Source organism: Sinocyclocheilus grahami, unplaced genomic scaffold (genome assembly GCF_001515645.1).
Source record: "Sinocyclocheilus grahami isolate Dianchi unplaced genomic scaffold, SAMN03320097.WGS_v1.1 scaffold915.1, whole genome shotgun sequence".
Classification (NCBI taxonomy): domain Eukaryota; kingdom Metazoa; phylum Chordata; class Actinopteri; order Cypriniformes; family Cyprinidae; genus Sinocyclocheilus; species Sinocyclocheilus grahami.
Window position 1 is genome coordinate 146,202 of NW_015506094.1, and position 6,821 is coordinate 153,022.

Consider the following 6,821-nt stretch of genomic DNA (forward strand, 5'->3'; position numbering starts at 1 on the left):
AGTGTGGGAATTTATGTATGGCTCCTGTGGGAGCGGGCACTGCTGCGGCAGTGTGGGAATTTAGGTAAAGCTCCTGTGGGAGTGGGTGCTGCTGGGATGGCTGGGGTGGGGATGGGTCGTTATAGATGGATTAGGTGATGAAAAAAGGGGGTCAACTATGGTGGGTCTGAAGTTTGAGTGACCGGGGCTATACTGACATCAAAGGGGTTGGCCGATGAGGGTTCGGTGGGCTTCCTTGATGTGGGAGCAGTCAGATCGAATGTAGCTCTTGAAAGCTTCTGACGACCAGCGACAGAGTGCTTGTATCTGCTGCTGGGAGAGGCCTTTTTGGGCCGCTGTGGTTGCTGCGCCAATTCGGAATGAATGGCTGAAAAAATTATCAGCTGGGGTACCGGATAGGAGTAGAATGGATTTAAGGTGCTTTTGAAACCAGAAACGAGTGACGGGGCTGTTGGAGTCGTCTGTAAAAAGGGGGTCGGATGGGAGTTTGGACTGGGATTTCCTGAGCTGGACAAAGGCTAGGAGGGCTTAGTATGGTAGTATGGGTGATTGTAGGTTGAAAATAAAAATTAAATGGCCTTTTTTGGTCTGGTCTGTTTTACTTTGCTTAATGAAGTAAAAGATGGTTTCGTCATCCAGCACTGCTAGATTGGAGATAGTGGGGTGGATGTTTCGATTGAAGCTAGATGTGATAGCGAGCTCAGAGCATCTGAGGAAACCGAAGAAAGCCAGGATGAACACGGCGTCAAGCATGCGGGTGGTGTGAATGGAATGATACCTCTGCGGAGGGTAGAAATACATTTGGTCAATATTTGTAAGGTTATGATTTGCCTGGTGTCTGGGTGGGTGGGATACCTTTGATGAGTAGGGAGGTCTGAGAATTGGCTATCTGGGGTGAGGGTGAACCGTATAAAAGTTTGTGGAAAAATTGGATTCCACTTAGATAACCCTTAATGGAGCTGATTTGTAGGTTTTTGTTGATGTTAAGGTGAGAGATGAATGAGGTGATGGCGAGCAAGGAAAAGTCGGGGAACGGCAGGTTGTAGGCAGAGTGAAATGCTTTAAAGCACTTCCAAGACGGCTTGCAGAATAGAATTGAGGGAAGCTTTGAGGAGAGTTCTCAGTGGATGATTTATGGGAATATCAGTTCTGAATAGGGAGGTACTGGGGTTGAGACTAGATCCGCCTCTGGTGCCAACGTTCTGAATTTCTGCCGAGATCTGTGTCCTGATGTTGCTGGCTGAGGCTCAATGGCGGTTCAATGGCGAGGGCGTTCGGAGGGGTGGGTAGAGGCGTGGCGGAAGAAAGTGAGAAGGAAGAGCGAGCGAGAGGAAGTGGAAAGGTAGTCACCGGAACCACTTGCGGAGGCACGCTCACGCTTGGGGCAGTTTCGGGGATGGAAGAAAAAGGAGGAAGAAAAGAGAGGGGGAATGGCGGGTGTTTGGGCCTGCGCCATTGGCGGAGGCATGCTCGCGCTAGGGACAGCTCCGGGAGCGGGGACTGCTGCGGCAGTGTGGGAATTAGGTAAGGCTCCTGCGGATGCGGGGTGCTGTTGGGATGGCTGGAGTGGGGATGGGCCATTATAGATGGATTAGGTGATGTTAAAGGGGGTTAGCTATGGTGGGTCAGGAGTTTGAGTGAACAGGGATGGACTGGCGTTAAAGGGGGTCGGCTGATGAGGATTCGGTGAGCTTCTTTGATATGGAAGCGGTCTGACCTCACGTAGGTCTTGAAGGCCTCTTGCTTCTGAAGGCTTCTGACAAAATCTGTGTCCTGATGTTGCTGGCTACGGGGGGTGGTTCAAAGGCGAGAGTGTTCTGAGGGATGGGTAGGGGCGTGGCGGAAGATAGAGAGAAGGAAGGACGAGCATGCGAGGGGGAAGAGGAAAGATAGCTGCCGGAACCGCTTGCGGAGGCATGCTCACGCTTGGGATGGCTCCGGGAACGATAGCTGAAGAAAGAGAGGGGGAATGGCGGGCGTCAGGGCCTGCGCCACTAGCGGAGGCGTGCTCATGCTAGCATCTGCTACGGGAGCTGGCGGCCGCTGAAAGGAAAAAATGGGGTTAGAAGTAACAGGATGGAAATACTGAGATGTGAGGGCCTGTGTTGCAAGCGGAAGCAGCTTCACGCTTGCTTCGGCTGCTGTAGCTGTAGGCCATAGGAAGGGGGTGGAGTTGTGACATCCTGAAGAGCCTGTGTAGCCTGCACTGCTAGTGGAGGCAGCCTCATGCTAGCGTCTGCTACGGGAGCTGGCGGCCGCTGAAAGGAAAAAATGGGGTTAGAAGTAACAGGATGGAAATACTGAGATGTGAGGGCCTGTGTTGCAAGCGGAAGCAGCTTCACGCTTGCTTCGGCTGCTGTAGCTGTAGGCCGTGAGTAAGTGGAAGGGTTAGTGACATTTAGCAGGACAAGCAGAAATGCCTGGGTAGCCTGCGGTGTTGCCGACTTAGCAATTTGTTGCTAGATTTGGCAACATTATTACGTTTCCGTTGAAAACGCATCTTTGCTCTTGTTTTGGCCTTCCATCCACGCTAAAACAAGGAGTCCAGGAAAACGCTTTCCAGAGTGGAATAAATTTGAAAATGCTGCATTCTCGTCGCAGAAACGGAAGCTTTTGGAAACGTTGAAGCATGTTTAGTCGTGTAACACATTGTACCAATAAACATGTTTATACCAGTAACATTAATTTTGCAGTTATGTGCTATTCACTTTCACACTGTTGCTAAAGATATTTACTTTGCACGCTCTTCATATTACAGTCCTAAAAAAGATGACAAAAAATTTACTCAGGATTGCTGTCCTGCGGCAAAACAGAGGGCAGTTGCGTGTGGGCGCGTCAGTGGATGGTGAAATATTTCCATAAAGGAATTGATCCTGTCAGAAGAACTGCGTGAAACTTATGTCTGTTCCGTCTGTATCATCTCGGTGAGGTTTTATACATGCACAGTAAGGCTAATGTAACGCTTTCAGACATTTCAGTGTGGATGATAAGCTTTGGGGGAAAAAAGGCTTTTTTATGTTTTTTTTTTCATCAACATCGGTTTATGTCATAACGTTGTTTAACAAACTTTAGCCAAGAAAACCTGCTTTTAGCTACTTCACCTGAAATGTTTTTAATTTGCAACGTGGCCTGTGCCACTAGCGGAGGCAGCCTCAAAGTCGTCTGCTACGAGAGCTGGAGGCCCGGCTGCATACGGCGCTGCGACCGGAAGAGCCGCGGTGAAAGGCTGAGCCGCAGTGGGAGGCGAGTGAGGCTTTGCTGCGGTGAGATCTGGGGCGCGGCCCAGGCTCGTTGAAGGCTTGCTGCTGCTGCGACCCAGCGCTCGAGGAGAGGAGAGCTTGTGCGGGACGATGGTGGTGTCGAGGGAGGCGAGCTTGGGTGAGAAAGGGTTTTAGGGACTGAGTGACTGGGCCAGCCTGATCCTGGGTGGTTCTCACCCACTGCAGGGCACGACCAGAGAGCAGTGAGCTGATGTAGGCTATTTTTGCTCTGTCCATGTGGAACTGCTGCGACTGCGTGTTGAGGACGAGTGAGCAATGTGGAAGAAATCCACTGTAATCCTCAGCTGAGCCAGAGTAGAGTGCTGGGTTGACCATCAGACTGATGAAGGACTGTTGTAAATTGGCTGGAAGAAGAGGCGTGGGTTACTCTTTATTTCGAGTCCACTTTAGACATTCTACTAACTATAAGTAACTTTGTAACTACATGTCAACTACATGTCAACTAATTCTCATTAATTTGCAAATACATGTCTACTAACTCTCAGAGTAGACTGTTAGGGTAGGTTTAGGGTTAGTAGAATAAGTTGACAAAGAAAGTGTTAGAAGATAGTCAGTCTACTAATAGTCTACTAACTGCCAGTTGACATGTAGTTGCAAAGTTACTTACTGTTAATAGAATGTCTAAAGTGGACTATGGAAATAAAGTGTTACCGAGGCGTGATTCCGTTTTTGCTGCTGGTTCCAGAGTGTATTGGTGGAATAAGCGCTTGACGGAGCTGTTGGACTAACTCCTCGATGGGATCCAGTTGTGGTGGTGCAGAATAGATGAAGGGTCAGACACGGAAGATGGACTCAAAAGCTTCAATGATAGTTAACTGAAGCAACAGAGCAAGCAGGTAAGTGTGTAGCAATGTGGATTCTGTACGTGACAGGAACTTAAATGAGGTGGACAATGGTCTTCATATTACAAATGCTGACGCACAAACAACAGGACGATGCACAGGATGAAGAACAGGATGAGCAGGCAGAAGAATATGACGATAGGATTCTTATGGCGCTTTTCCATTGCATGGCACAGCAAGGATTACTTTCTGGCTGGAACCTCTGGGCCCAGCGAGGTTGAGAGAGGAGCTCTGGGACTGAAGCAGCCTTGGACACCAGCTATGGGTCAGCCTACAGCAGGAAACACTGGGGTGGCCTTGACTGGAACTTCTTTTGGTGGTTTCTGCCTCATCATGAGAGGAACTTTTGTGACAGGCATCAGTATGACCGAGTTGATGATGTCAGGAACCTCTGGGAATCTTTGCAACTGTAGCTGCTTTGAAGTTTTGTAGAACTTTGGAATCATAGCGGGTTCTGGGGTTGCAGCAGCAGGAACCTTCAAAACAGGACCAGGGTTGCTCTGAAAAGGTGAAATTACCCTGACGCACACCGAGGCCTGCCACCCATATCAGTTCAGCAGATGCAAGACTAACACTCTCAACTAATCTTGCTAGTGTGTCATGGTGTAACTGGTCACTAGAGTCCCAAACTGCATGTTTGAATACAAAACCACTGCAGGTGATGTAGGCTTTTCAGGACATCCCCACAGCAGAAATTGATCGATTTGTCCTCCAGGGTGTCCGTGTTGAATTGTTTTTTTTTCATTATGAAAGCATAAAGACATATTGATATTTTGTACACTGACCCCCAAAATGTTTTTAAAAAACATTATTAATGTGATGCAACCAACAGCTGTTACAAAAATATTATTATGATATTTAAGTTTATATTTATACCTAGTGGGCAACTGATGTTGAAAAGTCATCAGTTTGACGTCAAATATGCAAATCAAACTGACGTTAAAAACTTGACATGACTCTACTTTGATGCAAATTGAACATCAAACATATTGGCCTACATATACTGTACATTAGACCACTGATCTGTAATAGAGAACTGGATTGCTCATGACGTCATAAAAGTCAAGCCACTGTGCCGCCATATTGGTATTCCCTAGTAGATCAGGAAATATTTATGTTTCTCTCTTTCTCATGTGAGTAGATCAGCCCCATCATTTTGAGGTAAATGTGTTCAAAAGTCTGAAAAATCTGTGTGTAACTCTAAGGAACGTCACTACCAAACACCTTTTTTCTGAAATTAAGCACAATTTTTTGGGTGTTACTCCATATCGTTTAATTTGTATGTGTGTACAACTGTTCAGAACTGTGCTAGCTAACCATGTGCTGATTAGCATCTTTGAGATAAGTTCAAAAGTATCTAAAATTGTCATTACCGAAACATTTGGTGGAGTTTCGGTAGTGACATCTTTGGGGGGGTTTTTTGGGTGTTATCCCATAAAACTGTCACGACCGAAACATGTCATCATTGTTTCGGTAGTGACAAAAGGGAACACATAATCCTCATATTTAGGGGAAATAAACAAAATTTTAGTACAGTTATGCAAATTTTTTGTATTTTAGTATGTTTTAGTAGTGTTTTAGTATGTGAGTTAAATTGTGTAATGTGATGTGATCGCTACCAAAGCATTACTGTCACTACCGAAACATGGGATGTTTTGTCAAAAATGAAGTATACTAAATTATCAACTAAGATGTTATAATAGTTTTTAGTTCAATGTATATTCAAACTAATGAATCTTTAACTTTGAAATCAGTATGATCATATTGTTGCATTTTACAAAGAAAAATTGGATTCAAAATACAACAAATCTCTTAAATTACACTTGAAATATTGTTAAAAATGTAATTGTAATTGATTTACCTCTGAACAAAAATTTAATAAAATAGCTATAAATATATATTTACAATGTAGATGTAAGCAAAATCTTAGTAGGTCAATATAACCCTTCTAATTAAATTATTATTTCTGTGTTTCGGTAGTGACAAATTTGGGGAGAGGACAAATATTCCACAACTTTCTGAAAATACAATATGAGAATTAACTGTGCAATTACTAGAAATGTGTACCTTAAAAAAAATAAACATTTTTTCAAGACGTTTTTAACTTTGGACCAATTCTGTAGAATGGCCCATATACATAACATTTTACTCCTATGGAAACGGTAATGCCAGTAAAATGCCATTGAAATTGCGCGATCTTTCACAGTCTGAAATAGATGTTGCTCAATCAATACATTAAAAATATACACATCATAACTTATTCAGAGAAATAACGCTGACTGCATACGGTACGGACTTAAAGACGTGAAGCTTTATTTCCAAGATGATGCATGGCATGCTTTAAATTTCAATACACCAGAGCAATACCGTAACAGAGGCTTGTATTGTAATATGTATTGTACATTCAAATCAATTTCAGATACTAATACCAGATATATGTTCATGTTTAATATTTCCTGCATAATTACAACATAAAGACATATTTTGTGTTAGTTCAGTTTTCTGTGTCGGCAGTGCAGCTGGCACACCCTCATAAACGATTTCAATATAGCGCTCATCCTTCCCGTAAAATCATAAACATTGTAGATAACATCTGAAGTAGAAATTAATTTACATACACATATCTTAAATACTAAAGACAGTTTAGAACACAATGAGCAATCCAGTCATTATAATTATCAGTGCATTAAACCAGTTT

General features: G+C 44.1%; 1 pseudogene; it reads right to left on the bottom strand.

The window, feature by feature from the left end:
- On the bottom strand, positions 1-1,468 carry LOC107564198 (uncharacterized; annotated as a pseudogene).
- Between the last annotated feature and the right edge of the window lie 5,353 nt (positions 1,469-6,821).